General features: G+C 37.7%; 1 protein-coding gene across 8 annotated transcripts in view; it reads left to right on the plus strand.

Moving 5' to 3' along the window:
- The window catches only part of CNTN5 (contactin 5), a 5,719,910-nt gene that overhangs the window by 3,141,635 nt on the left and 2,559,185 nt on the right, over positions 1 to 19,090 (plus strand). The gene's annotated exons all lie outside the window — the stretch shown is intronic.

A 19,090-nucleotide genomic window follows, 5' to 3' on the forward strand; every position in this document is an offset into this window, starting at 1 on the left:
CAGTTAGGGTTAAGTAAGGGGACTGATAGTAGTGTTAATAGTGTGTGTTTGTGAGTGTCATGTAGCGCCAGTGTTACAGGAAGTACTTTTGTAAAGGTAAGTGCAGTTAGGGCTGGGGGAAGGAGCAGGACTAGTGTTATCAGGTGCACAGGTCCTTTCATTTTTTTCTGTTTATTTTATATTGAGAGGAGCTGTGTAGGAGGGTTGAAATGTGTACTTCATTTTCACAGACACTTTCAGTTGTAACTTTTGATAACCAGCTCACCCAAATCCTGTCATTAAATAGGCATTAGGCACAAGTAGCTCTAGATTTATTACATAGAGAGCTGAGCACCTAGTACCCTAAATGTAGCTTATAGCAGATCTAGTGGCACTGCATTGCACAACTTAGCCTGCAGTAATGCAGGACAAAATGGAAAGTCAGCCTACTTGCTCCTCCTCTGTTACTATCTTCATATCACTAGCATTCCTTATAGTGTCACAACTGCCCTATGCTCTCCGATACTGTGCTCTTACTAAACACAGATAACTTTTCAGTGTTTCAAATATTTAACAGCTATGGAGTCCTCCCTCTGAAAAGAAATATGAACTGTGAGTATTTCAGTATCACACCACATGATATTAACCAATCACTGCCACGTAATATAATGTCTTATGTTATTAAAGTAAAGAAATCCTTACCTAAGCCTTCTAGACCTTGGAGGATTAAGTCTCAGTAAAAATTCAAAACCAAACATTGCATTACATAATATCTCATCTTTAACAAAGAGTTATCACAAGACAAATGGCCTCAATTCCTGTACGCCAGACTACTCCACTAACAAAAATGTTTTAGTGTTTGGTGACTCCATAGTGGGAAACAAAAGTCTGGACAAAGATAGGGTGACAGAGAGTTGTTTTTGGGTGGCAGGATTTCAGATGTCTCAAGGGCCCTTATGATCATTACAGCAGACATATATAACCATAAAATGGTAGTTATGCATGTAGGGGTGATTGACATGTGGCAAAAGACCCTGATGGAGATGCAGAGAAGCATGTATGTACTCCCTCTATGCATGACACAAATCCAGGTAAGACCCTGGTAGTGAGTGGAATCCTCCCTTCCATACAAATTATGATGAAGTATAAAGAAAAGATGTTCATCTTCACCAATCAGCTAAATAATTGATGTCCTAGGGGGGCTTTAGTAAGTCTCAGTATGGAAAAAGAAGCTTGACAGTCATACTTTATTTGTAACGGATGGTCTGCACTTCTTAATCAAAGGCTTTTGCATGTTGGCTTAACCCCTAGCCAATCCCAATAATGCCCTTTTTTTAAGGCAAAGCTCAGTTAATTAACATTACAAAGTAGAAAACATTCATCAAAACAAGATCAAATTATGGTGTCTCTGCCCATAAACTGAAATGTAAAACACATGCTGCCCACCCTTGAGACACTCCTTTATTTGGAAGGCATATATATTTGGGTAATCAGTGAAATGTGGTTTAGCTAACCAGAAAACACTTCTTCTTTTAAATGTTATTCTAAGCCTCTTAGATTTGGTTTAAGCATTTGGGCTTTAGGCCTACCCCTTAACTTTCTCTGGCCTTTCTCTCTCAGATTCTGACAAACATGGATGGACAATTTCCTACGGTTTCTCCTGCCAGCCTGGTTGATATGGGCATCCTGAGACAGTGTAGCAACTGCCTCATGTACATGGGCAACCATCTACTAGTACCACCTAGGAACGCAATTTGTGAGAGATGCAATAATATAAAGAATCTAGAGACTATGCTCTCTCCCTCACAAGCCAGAATATCTGGCACTGAGAAGGTTGTCAACACAGTCACTACACCTCAAACACCACCCACAGCTACACAACACTCACCTACATATGTGAAGATTCTCAACAAAAACAAACCCAAACAAAGGAGACCTCGGTCTCAAAAACACATGAGAACTCCATAACCCTCCTCGCCATATACTATGCATAGTCCACACACCAGTGTCTCGCAACTACTAAGGCCTAACCACAAACCCAACATATTAGTCATAGGAGACTCCATTGTGAGACACACAGATGTGCCTCTCACCAGGCTGGATAAGGAGAAAGTCACAATTAATTGTTTGTCAGGTGCCAGAATCTGCCGTATCACACAAACACTCACGTTTCTCAACAACAGGTACTGTTACAACTCTGGCGTAGTCCATGTTGGCTTGAACGACTTGAGGTGTACCTCCCTGGACAATATGAAGAGAGACATGATTGAGCTCATTGAATATGTGCCCCAGGCAGGTATGTCCCTAGCCTTAAGAAGCATTCTACCGTCACCCAGAATGATGCTTTAATACAAACAGAAAATGATTGACTTTAACAATTGGCTTAGTTTCTGGTGTCATTCCAGGGGAATCCAGTGCCTGACAGCCTGGGAAGATATGATCGACAGATCACAGTGCTCTGCTAGAGATGGCCTGCATCTGTGTCACTCGGCTTCATGCTTTGGGCAAAGGGCCTTGCCTCCCCCATAGTGCCTTTTTTAAGGAAAAGTCATGAGCTCGATACTACCAACAAAAACATTTAAACAAAACTCAAATTAAAGGTCATGCTGCAAAACGCTAGGAGTCTAAACATGAAACTGCACTCATTGTAAGCATTCTTAACCCTGGAAAATGCTGACATTTGTGCAGTCACAGAAACCTGGCTCAAAGCTGCAGAGAGCACCCCAGCCTTAACTGGTTACCCATCCTATCATACATTCAGACCCCAAAATGTGGGTAGCAAAGCCAAAGGAGGTGGAGTTTCAATATATATTAAAGACACACACACCTCCAAGTTGGTCAAACAGCATGACACACAGGAGACACTCTAGGTGCAGTTAACCATCGACAAGACCCCTATTCAAATTATAGCCAGCTACAGGCCCCCAAATTTGACTCAAGATGACCACTCCACCTACATGGACCTCTTCAAATCTATCAAGATTCAACTCTTTACCCTGATCCTGGGTGACTTTAATTACCCAACCATAGATTGGAAAAACTACTCATGTCAGAACACAAATCTCCAAAGATTCCTTAATTATATCAGTGCAAATGCCTTGGAACAGCTAGTCGATGCCCCCACATGAGGTGATAATATCTTAGACTTGATATTAACCATCATGTGTAACCACTGTAGCACCCCTACGGTATCATCCTCCTTGGTAAAATCCGACCATAAAGCGGTCACTTTCGAAGTCTCCATCTCCCCTGTCCACCCCTCTAGCTAGGGTCAAACAAAAAAACTTCTCCAAAGCTGATTACAACCTCCTGCGGGATTGTATAAACAAATCCATAACCCCCTCCCCCCACAGTAGGAACAGGCACCAATGTCCAAATCTACACCAAAGTACTATATGAACATTTATATAGCTGCATGGAATCAGGAATACCTGACAGGACAAAATCAATCTCCACAAGGATGAGTAAGCCTGTCTAGTGGACAACTGCAATAAATAAACTATATAACAAAAGGAAATAAAATTGTTGTCCAGGACCAAGAAGAAGCAGGTGCCCAATTAGAAGCAATCTCTCCTTAGCCTGAGCAAGCAAATAAGAGCAGTAGTGAAATCCTCTAAAGCCAACATCGAGTCCAAATTGGCCACATCTACTAGAGACAATCATAAGACCTTCTTTCCATATGTCCGCAATCGCAAAGAAAGCACCCAGATCTGTTCAGAACTTGTGTTCAAGGACACCATATACTCAAATGCTATAGATATAGCCAATCTACTGGCTGACAGATTCAGTGAAAATGTCTTCACTCTGTCCCCGCCATCAGTAAATCAGGACATCCCCAGTTCTTGCCCCCCACCCCTTATCTCTAGGGCACAGGTCATCACTGCCCTTTCAAAGGCAAAAAATACAGCCTCCATGGAACCCAATAACATCCATGGCTGAATCCCAAATGAACTGTGGCATGAACTTGCAGAACCATTGGGTACCCTATTCAACCAAAGCCTGAGTACCGGCTTTGTCCCTGCTATGTGGAGGACAGCTACTGTTATCCCTTTCCACAAATGTGGAGCGACCACTGATCTAGGAAATTATAGACCCATCAGCCTAACGAGCCTGATCTGCAAGGCCATGCAATGGATTATCATGGACCTCATTAACAGGAACATTGGCAGCCTACAAACACTCACCCCACACAGTTTAGATTTGTCAAGGGGAGGTCATGTCTGTTAAATCTGGTCAACTTCTTTAAGACAGTTACCAAAACCATGGACAAGGGGAAGACAGTGCACACTGCCTACATTGACCTGGTCAATGCCTTCAATACTATTCCCCACTCAGGCATAGTAGATAAACTCTCTCAACTAGGCATCAATACATATGTTACCAGATGGGTAGCAAACTGGCTCACTGATAGAGCCCATCTAATCAAAACAGAGGAAGCCACCTCAAGCAGTAGACTTGTAGTGAGTGGCATACCCCAGGGATCAGTCTTGGGGCCTCTGTTATTCAGAATATACTTCTCTGAGGTGCAGACCAAAACCAGTCGGCTACGGCAGACCAAGTTTGCAGATGACTGCAAGCTGGGTGCAGTCATCAATTCCCCAAGTGATGTGGACATCCTCCAAGACAGTCTCACCCAAACAAATGACTGGTGCCACAAACACGGCCTCAAGTTGAATGCCAAAAAAAGCATCATCATCCCCGTTGGGGAAAGTGACATCCCCATGTATTATCATATTAATAACAACATCCTATGTACACAATCAGTAGTGAGGTATTTGGGCACCCAGGTTGATAGCAACCTGACTTTTGACCAGCATGTTGCTTCTGTTCTATGGAAAGCTTTCTACATGGCCCACCTCATAAGTAAAGGTATCTCATCCAAGGACAAAAAGGTCATAACATCCCCTCTATTCTTCCCTTATAAGGCCAATTATTGAGTACAACGCCCCCTTTGGAATGTACCTCACAAAGCATATGCAGCAGCTGGAGAGACCACAGAGGTTCCTCACCAGGATAATCCATTGCCTCAAACATCTACCCTACACAGATATGCTAAATGCCTCGTCCCTCTACTCAGTTTCATACAGACTCCTCAAAGGTGACCTCTGTCTGGCATACAAAGCAATCTCAGACCCTGCCTTGATGGGACTGCTGCATATCTACAAGTCAAGCTCCACTTGAGCAACCCATACATGTGACCTCAACCTGGTCTGGATATCAATAAGACTTGTTGATGGGACAGATTTGTATCCCAGAGACTCCCTCATCTGCGGAATAGACTCCCTCTCAACGTCAAGCAGACTACCTCATTATTCCTTTTTAAGTGCAACCTGGATAACTGGATAGGAAACAGAAAATACTCCCCTGGGATTCCACCTGTGCCGCTGCTGGACAGGGGTTTTGGGTTCTGACTTGTCTAAACATGGGCTAAACTCTTGGCTAGGCTTATAAGTGCCTCAGACCAATAGCCTAGTAACCTGTTGTAATCCTATGATCCTATGATCCATGTCTGGGTTTAGTGCTTACCATGTCTTCAGACCCAATGGCAACTATGGCTGCATGTCCCTATTTGACAGAGACTATTATCATCTCTAGACAGATTCCCAAAAAAACAAAATACATCATATCAAACTTCAAATCACACTAACTAAAATCAACTATAAATCTATTGCTTATTCTAGGGCATCTTCAATGACACTGCACATTTATGTCAGGTTACTGAAGATGATGAATGACCTCGATATACTATACAAATACTATAATTCTGGAAGTCTTTAATTAACCATCAGTTTAATGGGGTACCTACTCCTCCAATGTAGGATATGCACAGAAGTTTTTAGATATGAGATGAAATTGGTAAACTAGTATAAAAATAAATAAAAAAATCAGGTATGCAACTAGAGGACAAAATATTTTTGTTCTGGTATTTATAAAGGTAACACTATTATGCTTAATTCCACAAGTATCTCTCTTCAGCTGAGTGAGACAACAAGCTACTAACCTTTTCCCTCAAACCATCTAAGCCCCCATAAAGCAGTATATTGGAAAGTCAATGGTTTGAAGTACAGACATTTCAAATTATGTGATTAAATCTCAAAAATCACTTACAGCATCACTGCAGACATCTCATCAGCAGATAGATTTTCAGCAGAATTTTGTTCCCACACAGATAAATGTATAGAATTAGAAGTCCCATATAAAGCCAAATGCAATGAAAACTTTGAAAGCAAATCACCCTGATGGTCTATCGACATAAATAAAGTCTGCAATGAAAAGAACAAAATCATTAGGGTATACAACAATTGTAAAGCCCTCAAAGTAAAGAAAATATTAGGAAGTTGACTAAGATTAAAAAAAAAAAAAAAAACTATTAGATCTACTAATGCAGCCCTTGAAGTTAGGTTGACATCTGAAATCAAGGACAATTACAAATCCTTCTGTTGTTATGTTAGAATACCAAGAAATGGTATTCAGCAATGTACAGAACTACTAAATGGCAAAGCCTACTCATACCTGTTGGACATTGCCAAAAATATAAGAAAACAGATTTACCACAAATTTCACTCACGTGATGATTATCAAAAGCCCTACCATACCCCTTTCTCTCAACTCACTGATCCTCACAAAAAAACATTTACTGAAAGTACTGCCAAGACTATGAACACTTCCTCTAAGGGAAGGCTAATTGTTAACAGAACTAAGCATCCTGTCAAGAACCTAGCTATAAATTATTTAACCTGAGTCTGGCTCCAGGATCAGTCCTGGAACTGTGACTTACAGTACTGATAATGCCAGGCCGTAAAGGTGGCCCTGCTCAGGCAGCTGCCCAGGTTGGAAAAGAGTCTCTAATTTCTGTTATTTCTTTATAGTACACAGAGACTGCAGACAGCCAAAAATAACGTTTGCACGTCTGTACTTTCTTCTTCTTATCACTGTAATGTCCTAAAGAGCCTGAAATGGTTGCCACTAATGAAAAGATCAACATTTATTCTAGAGACATTTCATTTCAAAAATTTTAGAGAACTGCATCGTCCATTTAAAAAAAAATACATTTCAGACATCGTTTACCTCTTAAGAAATAGCCAGGAATATATCATTTTCTTTAGCAGGCCTCCTTTTTAAAACAGCTAATGGAGATTCTGCCAGCTCCTTTATGCACCCTGCTCTCTGGAAAAAACTTCTTTTTAAGATTCAAGAAGGCTGTTTCAGAACATATTCACAAAGAAGTAATATATAAATGCTTTACAGACAATGGTTAAAAACAAATCCACACTCACTATGTCACTTTTCAGTGCTTACACAACCTTTCATGCCCTACTCACAATTATATCTTGTATGTACGTCTTATGTATGTACTGTGTTTACTTCATATAGGAATCAATTTTGAATGCACAGCTGTCAAAATATGCATATAGTTTGTAGCTTTTATTTATTTTATTTATTCTTTGTTGACCAGGTCGTAGAAGGCTATTAGCCTCTTCTCAGGGGAGACCTGAGGGGGTATTCATACTACTAGAGGAAATTTAGCCAGGACATCAGAGAATGTCCACTACTGTTTTTCATAGGTGCAATGGAATCTTTTGCAACCACCTGAGCTACCACCAACTCAAGCAGATGTGGCCACGGCTTAATGTCTCATTAAAAGAGTGGCATAGTCATGAGTGCAGCAACCCCCTCTTATGACACACTGCAGTGCCACCAACCAATCTACCTGGTGTGGGAATTGAACAACCTTCTGCATGAAAACTGAGTCTGCTACCTGTTTTACTACTGCCACTGGATAAGTTATAATTATACACAATCTGAGCAGAACATTCTTCCCTTCTTTGTACAACTGTGGATGAGCTTTATGCACTTTGTGACCCTGTATTAAATCACCTTTAACAGACAGATGAAATGTTAAGCTGTATTTTAATTAACTCTGTTGACTTTGCTATATGCTTTCAACTGAGTTGCATTTATTTATTTATTTATTTTCTGCCTGAGTCATTGCTGAAAAGTGACTTTGTAGCAGTCATCCAATCCTGTTACCAAATTGTAAACAAATAAATAGTTTTGACCCTGAAAACTATAGTCATGTCAGTCTGTCAAGACTCTTTTGTAAGGCCAAGGAACACATTATAACAGACTTTGATTAACACAGACATTAAGACACTTAACAGGCTAGATATACAGCAATCTTGTTTTGTAAAATGTAGATCTTGTCTAACAAATCTAATAATCTCTTTCAAAAAGTAACCCAAGTTGTTGTAAGCAGAACGCACAGATTACCTGCATTTGGCCAAGGCATTTGACACCATCTCCCATAACAGTATTATTGTAAAAATAAATGAATTATATATAAACTACATGTGGTAAAAAGGAAGGCTGGTTTCCTAAAATACAGAACTCACACAATGTGGGTGCCAAGGACAGAATCAGAGGTCTTGATGGTGACAAGTGTTGTCCTGCAAGGCTTGTGTTGGGGCTGCTTTTGTCTAGTATTTGCTATTCTGATGTACAGACTGAAAAAACAAGACTTATGTCTAGCCAAATCTGCAGACAATTGCAAACTGAAGACATTGTCCCAATCTGACGCAGAAGCACTCCTGCAGGAATGTATGCTAATAAATTCTTGATGTATTGAAATGTGGTTAAATACAATGCTAACAAATGCAACATTGTCACCCCTACAGCACATAATGCTAAAAAAAAAAAAAAAAAACACTTCAGAAAGAAAACAGAAGTGGGGACCTGGGCTAATAATTCACTCGCTTTCAATCACCATGTAGAGTGTTTTTCAGGAAATCCTACTTGATACAGTTGATCTGACTCCAAGGGAATATCATTCATATCTAAAGTTGCTGTTGTCCCCTTGTATTTGTTCAGACAATTACACAGAATATAACTCCCATTAGTGATGTACCTCACCAGCCATATCAAGCAATTGAAAATATTTTGGAGGCTCCTAAGGAAGATCACTTGTTTAAAAACCCTGAGATACTAGAACCAGTTAGAAGCACTCTCCCTCTTTGTTGTGCCTTATAGACTTTTCATTGGAGACCTATACCTTGTTTTCCAAGCATCAGGGACCCAGTAGTTCAGAATATTTTGTACCTTCACAAATCAAACATTCCGCTAGTACTAGAAGAGGGTACCTAAACCTGATTTTTGCTGACAAATGAAACAATGTGAAGGTACATATCCATTACTTTGTGTCTCCTTTACCTCTATAATAGACTCACCTTGCAGATAAAGCAGTGTGATACAGCATCCTCCTTCAAACTGGCATGGGTATTATTGATGGGTATTCATAAAGTTAGCCCTGGAGTGACTAGCATAGCCCTGTTGGAGAGGGGCAGTACAGGCTAGGCATAAAAATGGTAAGACATGATGACTGTAAGACTCAGTGGCACTGAACTTCTACTAAAATTCCTGTATCTATCTATCTATCTATATATATATCTATATATATATCTATATATATATATATATATATATATATATATATATATATATATATATATACATGCATTTATCTAGCTGTATATCTATCGATATATTTATAAGTTTATCTGTATCTGATCTACAGAAATATAGACATAGATACAGATGTAGAACCAAAAGCAAGCCCTGCCAAACCATAATGCTCCTAAGAAATTCAGATCACCTCCGAAGATGTATAGTCACTTTACTGAAACAGGAAATAAAAAAGTTAAGCTCTTTCACCCTGTAATGTAAAGGACTTCATAAGAGCTAAACATTTTGACAAAAATGTCCTCAATAAATAAAAAAGTAAACAGCTTACACTTGCAGTGTAACCAACAGCAGCAAAACAATGGAAAATAAATAAGAAACAGCCTCAGTTACTCACAGCAGGAAAAAGAAAAACAACAAAATGTATTATGTTAGCGCTTTCACAGTATTCACCGCTTCATCAGACATACATTCTCTTAAAAAAACAGAAGCATTTTAAAACCATACCAATTAATGACATCACAAATCAGTTAACAAATTAAAGACACATTATCAAGCACTTAAATTTTTTTTTTAAAAAACTATCTTAAAAATAGCAGTTTAGTGTTTCATCATACTTTAATGCTTCAAAGGTCTTTCTTTCAAAAAGGGTTTTAGGGAAGACTTTGGCATTTAGTCCCGGAGGTCTGTCTGCCTGAAGTTTAATTATCCAATTTTGCTCTGCCACTTCAGTTTTGTTTTTAAAGTCTCCTCCACTTATACTTTCAGCTAACACTTCTAATACAAAGAAACTAAAGCTATGATTCATTCCTTCTTTTAAAACATGTTGTACCAAGGCACTAGTTTCTTTTGTGTTCCGTACATCCCTGTGGTGCTCAAGCATCCAGACTTTCAGCATACGATTGGTTTTACCAATGTAGTATGCATAACATATCTTACAGAAACTGAAATAAACCACATTTTTTGTCCTACAATCAGCATAAAAATTAAAGTCAATGTTAAAGTGCAATATAGGGTGTTGATAAGATTCACCAGTGTATACATATTTACATGCACTACAATTTCTGCATTTATGTGTACCATTTTTTTCTCAAGGAATTCCTTGGTTCTTGTTTAGATTATAGCAAAGATGCCTTTTAAGGGATGCATTGTTCTTAAATGAAAAGCATGGTGTTTCACCTATCACATTCTCAAATTCATCTACAGTTCTTAGAATGTTCCAATTAGCTTTCACAATATTACATATACTGTTAATATCACTGGAGTATGGCAGGGTGACCCTAAAATCACCAGGCTTCACTCGATTTGGTTTTGAGTTTATTTCAAGTGGAGTCTCTTCTCCATAGTATGTCCTGCATCTGTTCTGCCTTTCTCTCCAGGTTTCTGTGATACAGCTATCTATCTTTGCAGCTTTGTAGCCCCTACTAAGGAATTCAACTTTAAGATCTGATAGTGCCCTTTACAGATCGACATCATCATTGAAATTGTTCTGAAGACCTGCCCATTTAAGACATTTTTCTTTACATGTCGAGGGTGCATACTACTATTATGTAGGATGTTATTTCTCCTAACTGGCTTTCTATAAAGGCCTGTGTGTATTGTGTGTAGTTCCCCTCTACTAATCATAACATCCAAGAAATCAATGTCACTATAAGAATATTTATGTGTAAATTTAAGGAAACTAGTAGTAGTATGCAGATATCAATAAAGTCATTCAGATGTTCAATAGTGCCATCCCACAACAAAAAGACATCATCTACAAAGCGAGTATACCATTTCAGATTCTCAGTAAATGCATCGTTAGATAAAACATAATCCATTTCCCATTGAAATAAGCAAAGCTTGGCGTAGCATACAGATAAGAGAAACCTTCCTGTCATTCCAATTCTTACTGTTCAGAAACTTCCTGATACTAGATATACCCCATTCATTGGGAATGACGGTAAATAAGGATTCTATGTCCATGGTCACAAAAGAATAATCACTATGTAAGTTACATGTTTGTATATACAAATTCTGTAGAAATGCCTTGGTGTCCTTCAGTATAGTAACACATTGATCTAGAAAGGGGTGTAGATTATTTTCCACATAAATAGACAGAGGTTCAGTCACCCAGCTCTTGCTGGATACTATAGGATGCATAGGTGGTATATTCAGATGTTTATGTACTTTGGGCAGTTTCTTTCTCTCTAATAGGTCTCTAACTCTAATAAGGCACTCAGCAAGAAAACCACCCCACACTACTTTCTGTTAGCAATTAACACAATGTAGTTATAAATGTTGGTGGTGTAACCATATAAACAGATTTCCTTTTTTTTTTTTAAATCAAGGTTAGAAGGAAAATAAAAAAAACAAAAAAACTTTCTTAAATTTTCTGATCCAACAGACCATTCATGGAATGGAGCTTTCCAGAACTCTACTTTCTAAGTGCTTATCATAGTGGGAGTCTTCCTTAAGCCACATAAGATGGCAAGTATAAAAGTTATTGCATATTTTTTTTAAGTTTGGATACCCCAATCCAGTTTAAGACTGGTAGCACTCATAGCTGAAGACTTTTACTCTGATGCTCTACCCATTAAAAAAAATACTATTCTCCCTAACACAATGTGGTTACAACCTTTTCCAGCCAAGCAGTAAAATCATCACCTTATCTCAAAATGGTTTTATGTTGAGTTCTATCATTCAAATTAAATCATTGTGTACATGATACATACATATTGAGAGGAACCATTGTACTTTTTGGGAGAAAAACAGTTTTCCTCCTTAACTTAAATGCAGCTTCATTCATTGGAAACATATATGTTTTCCTGGGTTTATCTGAAACCCCGCAAAATCCATTAGTCTTAAATAAAAAACTGGGACTTCAGTATCCGAGGTACTTGTGAAGAGTAATCAGTCCTTAGAAAATAAGAGAGACTTGATTTCCAGTGACTGGCAGTGCTGACCAAACATAGTTGGGTGTTGTGAAAGCCACTAAGTATGGATCTAATCACCAATAAATAAATAAATAAATGATAACATGGAAGTTATTATATTGGTCCCATCATTGTAATCCTCTAAATTAACCATGTGATAACCTTTCTGATAAGTGTAGAGGGTCTGGTATTATTTGATTTGTTCTACCTGGAGATGATGAGTTCTTTCTATAAAAGGCATTACCATCTGCAGATCCCACCACACTGCTTTTGTTCTGGTGTGTCTTACAAAACATTTGTGATAAAGACAGCCAGAAGGCCAACCTTTCCTACTATGGCATTAATTTGTGTGTGTGTGGTCCCCCAGGCCTCTGTCAATGTGAAAAATAACATCTTGTCCTTGCCTAGATTAGCAACTGTTCATACACGAAACATTTATTGTAACTTAGTGCTACCTAAGTAGTCAGTACAAATTTGTGAAAAGTTTAAATTAGCAATGCTTTTTGCTGAGAAGGTAAACAAGGCATTAAAGAAACAGGCCGACTTCACATCCGAGCAGCAGGAGCTCAACACCTAAGCATCCATTCATATGCAGTCAGTTACAGTTTTACATGCACTGTGCAACCCATGCTGCTCAGAAGTCACATACCTATCCCTAAGGTAGTTAAGTGCAATGTAATTTGATAGGCTTTCACTGGGAATGCCACTGGAAACCTCCCGTTCACATTTATATGTAGGAGGCAACATTGTAATGCCCAGTGACAGCTCTTAGTAAATTTTTGATAGAATAATTTGCAGACACTCAGAGAAAAGTTGAAAATAAGATCTTTAGTCCACTTTTATTAACTTAGATACAGAACAACACTGAATTTGTTTCTGCCATATTAGGATGGTCCACATTAACCTAACTATGGAGCAATATCTCTTCTCTGCATGGCTGTTACATCAATGTAGCTGCATTGTAAAACAATATGTGTTGACACTGATGACACTCCATATCCCTAGCTTTACAGTGCATTAGTGGTATTTGTTGTGCCATGTTATGCACCTGCATTGTAAAACAATGTGTGTTGACACTGATGACACTCCATATCCCTAGCTCTACAGTGGTATTTGTTGTGCCACTTTACTCACCCATATAATACCGTCACATAATTTCTAGATTTAATGTAAAATAGCATTTTTCTATGTCATAGTCTGCTTGCCATATGAAAGCCATTTTATAAGTTTCAGTCCACTGTATACTATCTCTAAGCATCCAGCCAATTCACAAAAAATATTCAAAATCATTAGCACACAAGGTTTTTTCCAAACACATTCACAGCTCTTAATGGAATCTGTACATACAGGGCTATAATCTTTGTTTTACTTGTTTGTTGTCTGTAAGGTATTCATTTTAATTTTAGATACTAACACATAAGTTTGAAGGAAGCTATATCTGTCTTCACACTTTATCCATTGCTCAAAAGAGCTATGCTATCAGGAAACAGAAACAGTGTACCATTACATGGAGAAGGAGGGTTTCTGAGCAATATTAAATATACCCAACTAAATATTATTACCTGTAGTCACCTACTTAAACCAAAAAAAAAAGAAAAATACATTTTATCTGTCCTAGTAGAAAATTTATTTTGTAAAAATTCAGATTAGTGCTTTATTGCCTCTTACTCTGCACCCAAAATAACTTAGGATATATTCTTCAGCAGTTTTTAATATATGAGGTTTGGTAACAAACTAATTTGTCCAGGAACATCTTTGGGGGGGGGGTACATAAATATATTATTGGGAATTAAGAGGGTAGGGGAGAGGTAAGGGTTAAACTGAGTGGTAGAGCCAACATTCTAGAAAAAAAAGCAGCTATGCTACACAGCTATACTCCTTCAGCAGAGTCAGCATATAATTGGAAAAACAAATGAAGCATAGTACTGATGGCCATAACAACATCCAATTACAGCAAATATTCTCCCTAAATCTAAATGCTATCTAAACAGAGCACAGCAAAAAGGTAGAAATGGACACCTGAACATATGCATCCTATTTTCATACTATTGGCTTTGACTAGAAAATAACTAGTCTCCTGTTAACTGTGCATATAGCAAAATGAATGCCTTAAAATTGCTTTATCTGGGAGTTGTGCAACTACTGCTGGAGAACATAATGAGATAAAAGGATCACAAATGTCATATAATAAAAACCCTAGGGACATGATCTCCTTTCACTAGGAAAAATTGAGACAGTAAAATATGATCTAGACATGCAAGGCATTAAGCGGAATTGTTCATGGGATTAGGCAATACAGGATTAAGCAGGAAATGGTATGCCTAACAGATTAATAGACTTTAGTTCAGTCTAGGCATTAGAAAATGTTTTATCATAGTGAGGCAGTTCACAATTGGAATCAGCCATAAAAAAAATGTGTGTGATTGGTGAAATGATTGATTCTTACAATAAAGGGGAAATTGACAAAGCTTAAAATAGTCTATAAGGGCAGCTAGCCTTGTATTTGCCAATGAACCTTTAAATCTATAAACAATTTAGAAATTTCACTAAAAGTTATGAGTGTGTGTGTGTGTGTGTGTGTGTGTGTGTGTGTGTGTGTGTGTGTGTGTGTGTGTGTGTGTGTAAATGCATGTGGGATCAGGAGTCCATTACTAAACGTAGCACGCACCTTAGCTAGATCATATACACTCCATCTCCTTCAGTTGTTACTTGAATGCATTGTGTTTTATATTTTATGGTTTTGTATTTTATTATGTATGCAAGCACAGTAATATTGATACAATAAGTGAATATGAACAGGCATGAATTGCAACACAACATTAGTCAGCAGGACAAAAATAGCATGTAGACCACAGATACCATTGACAAAAAGCTTGACAGTTCTATAATGCTGTTTAATACACAGTTAGTTTATTAGACAGTGCAAACTACCATTAGTAAGAATGATGGAAACAATTAATTACCTGTAGTGAATATAATGGAACCTCAGTAACATAAATGTATTGAGCATGATAAGCAGAGTTCAAAGAAAAACAGTTGCAATGTTACCAGGAATAATACCTTCCAACAATAGTAATACTCAGGGAAAATCAGTTACTACGTCACCTCAAAAATAAAGCCAACTAGAGATAACTTCTCAACAGCAGCAGCTATCAAAACAACCCACCAACAATGGGTGTTATAGAACCTCAGCAATATAAATATCCTATGAAGGATGGTTAAGGTTAAAAGAAAAGTTACAAGGTAACTACAATAATGCAGACAGTTACAAAGAACTTGACTACACCAGCACATATAAAAATAGAGTAATGTGATAGAACTACAAGAATTATGATAGTTCCATGAAGATTAAGAAATAAAAAGGAAAGAATTAAAGAGGGGGCCCCATGGTGCAGAGGATAAAAGCATTACTATGCACCAGATGACGTCTGTTCAGTTAGTGTCACAGGTGCTGGAGGGTACACAGGGGGATGATGGGAGTGAGTAGCCAATGTTAACCCAGGCTTGCTGCAATGAGCAGCACATTAACCCATGACCTCTATACCTCATAAACATTGAGCTGCTTAGTCATGAGGTTGGATGTGTGTGCAAGCATACACTTACCTTTTGATGGCAACATTTGTGCAGCTGGCAAGGCTGCTTTTTACGTGATGGGAGTTAGGTCCCATTTCTTGGCAACAAGCTGATGCTGCATTAGTATCATTCATCTTCTCACCAGCCCTAGACCTGGGTCAGTTTGAGCTTCAGGAATATAAAGGTGGGTCAGGTAGACTTACTGAATGAAAAGAGGAACTGGTGGCAGGTGATAGTCAGTACAGCAGAGAAAAAGAAAAACAATTAAAAATGAAAAACATTTTTAAGGTTGTGCAGCTTTAAACAGAACAACACGGCAATACAGTCTTACCTAGCCAACTAGCACAAGGAGAAAACAATGTAGTAAAGCGTATGTACATCAGGAACAAAAATGGCATGAAAACCACAAAATGGATGAACAGAAAACTTTGTAGTATAATAATACAGCCTAAACTACAGACAGATCAAACCAAAACAATAAGACAGATTAGAACAGCTTCATGCAAGCAGTATTATTTCTGATAGCAATTCAAAACAAAATTTATAGCTATTTCAGAATTATGAGTAGGTCAATTGATTTCTTTCTAACTCATGGATGAAGTTAGATATTTTGATTTCTACAGGTGGATACCTGGGATAGCTGTGGCTATAGAATAATGGATCCCTGACTGTGGTGTAGAATATATGAATTTGAAAAATAAATGAATGCCTTAATACTATCTTATCCATTTAGAATGAAGGTGTGTTTCCGACTTGAATTCAGCTTGCAATGGGAGCTTTAAGTTTCTCTTAGTTGGACTAATCCAAGGGGAACAAAGGAAGAGCATCTACAGCCAATGGTGTGCAAATGATAACCCATGAGCAGTTCATTTTGCCAGGGACACCAATTTTTTGGGACATGGTAACATAGTAAGATCATACCTCTCTAGTGTATCTTGATATATGGTAAATTCCTCATTGTGGGTTTTAAAATGTTCATGCTCCCCTATGCTCCACCTTGAAAGGGTCTATTAAATAATAATAAAAAAACTTATTCTCTACTATCCATAGTAAGCTGTCTGTATGTGTTTTGCCTTTTACCCATTTGTTCCACATTATGAGAGATAAGAGTTCCATATTATGGAGTTGGAAGGCTGAGAACTATAGGTGACGCATGCCCAGAATTCAAAATCAAGCCTTTGCACTCTCTGCTTAGTGGGTATGTGTTTAAAGTCAGGTAAAATGGGAAAAGCCTTCCTCTGTTGAAGGTGTTCAAGGACTACAGAACTCCTATTTCCTTGCTGTCTTGCTAAAGTGATGAAGGAGGTACAGAGGGACATAACAGATACTGGACAGAAAGGTGAGCTGGCCACCAGAAAAGCAACATAAAATATGGACCCTCTGTGTAGCATGTTGTGCTTAACAAATACTTGTGAGCATTAACATTATCCTAGGATAGATGGTTTTATGAAATTTATGAGTCTGGTTACTTCATGACTTCTATAACACAGATGTTCATTATGTGCACCTTATATTATGTCTTGAAGAAAAAGATGGGGACATTGTATCAGATATATGTTTGTTTGACCTTTATTGAGGTTAGTGCTTCTTCTTCATATTTCCCTTACTGATGAGTATTGTACAGCTTTTGCAAAGGTATCATTATACAACACAACACAGCACACAACACAGCACAGCACAATATACAATACAATACAAAACACATCACAACATAAAACAAAACATTTTCAAGTAATAGCTGAAGGACTCTCCATGACTGGTGCAGCAAATTCATTAACATGTTCACTGTGGCGCATTGCTAGGACTTCTCAGTGGTCATCCTGACCACTTGCCTGTGTATAATCCATGAATCTATATTTATGAAACTGTAAGTGTCAGAATGAGTTACCATCCAGATAACTTTCTGGTATCATCACATTTATTTATTAATATGTGTTGAGAGTCAATATCTCAACTTAATTGTAATCTTTCCCTTTCTATGTCTACTGAAAGCTATTGTGCCCAACAGTGCCTACCCATTAAATGAAATATACATTGAAAAATAAACTTCTCTTTCACAGACACTGCAAAAGAATGCCAGTAAAGTTAAACATGTGCAGTGTTTTTCCCTGAATCCAAATGAAACCTACAAATCAAGATGAGCTTTTACAAGGAGCCTGCAATCTCAGAACTAGCCATTCAGTTATTCAAATATCATTACTAAGCAGATGAAGTAGTAGTGAGAAAATATACAGGTAATTTAAAATAACTGGCATCCCTATTTCTTTGTAGAAATAGTCATGTAATACTTCAAAAACTAGAAATGCTCTGTAATATCCATCCTGATATCAATATTAGCATATCGGACTTGAAAATTGTCTGATCAGGGCTGCATGTCAATCTAAACATGCTGCTCTTTTTATTTCCAGTTGTTTAATAGATGTACTTTTTATTTTTTTAACAGACTCAACACTCTTTTCTTCTGGTTTATTTCTTCTGGTTTCTTAGTCATCTGTCTCAGTTTATATTATCCCTATAGTCCGTTTGGCTGCATGTATAGATGGTGAAACCACTTGCTGGACAAGAGAGAGGCCAGGGTCAATCCATGACATTTTGCAGAGAGCTGTTGTATATATGCATATGCGTTGCTATTAGTGGCTGAGCCTAAAGTCCCTATCTTTGTCACATTTGTTTCTTGTTTCTGTGTTTTAGCCTGAAATTATCATTTTCTATCCCAAGCTGTAGATTAACATTGACTGCTGGTTTATCATGAACTGGCATTCAGTATTTAGCTTTGCTCTTAAGTCAAGTGTGATTTTTTTTTTTGTTTTATTTTATAATGACATTATTTACATGGATGTGTTTACATATTTTCTCCTCTCATTTTGTATTCACCTACATTATTTCCTGTTTGATTATATAGCTCAATTTTTACTTTGGATTTTAAGATATGTTAACTTAATTAATCATTTCAACAACTAGCATTAATGCACCTAATATATGTATATGGACATCTTGGAGTAAATAACTGATTGGCACCTAATCTATGGATATGGCCATTCTGGATTAAATAAGTGATTGTCACATTTTGACATCTTTGAACTGCCACTCTTGTTTTTTGATGTTTATTTTTTTTCACTTTGCTGTCAGCTTTCTGTAGCTACATTGGTTACCTCATGTTTTACGTC

Source organism: Protopterus annectens, chromosome 5.part0 (genome assembly GCF_019279795.1).
Source record: "Protopterus annectens isolate FY-2018-M chromosome 5.part0, PAN1.0, whole genome shotgun sequence".
Lineage (NCBI taxonomy): Eukaryota > Metazoa > Chordata > Ceratodontiformes > Protopteridae > Protopterus > Protopterus annectens.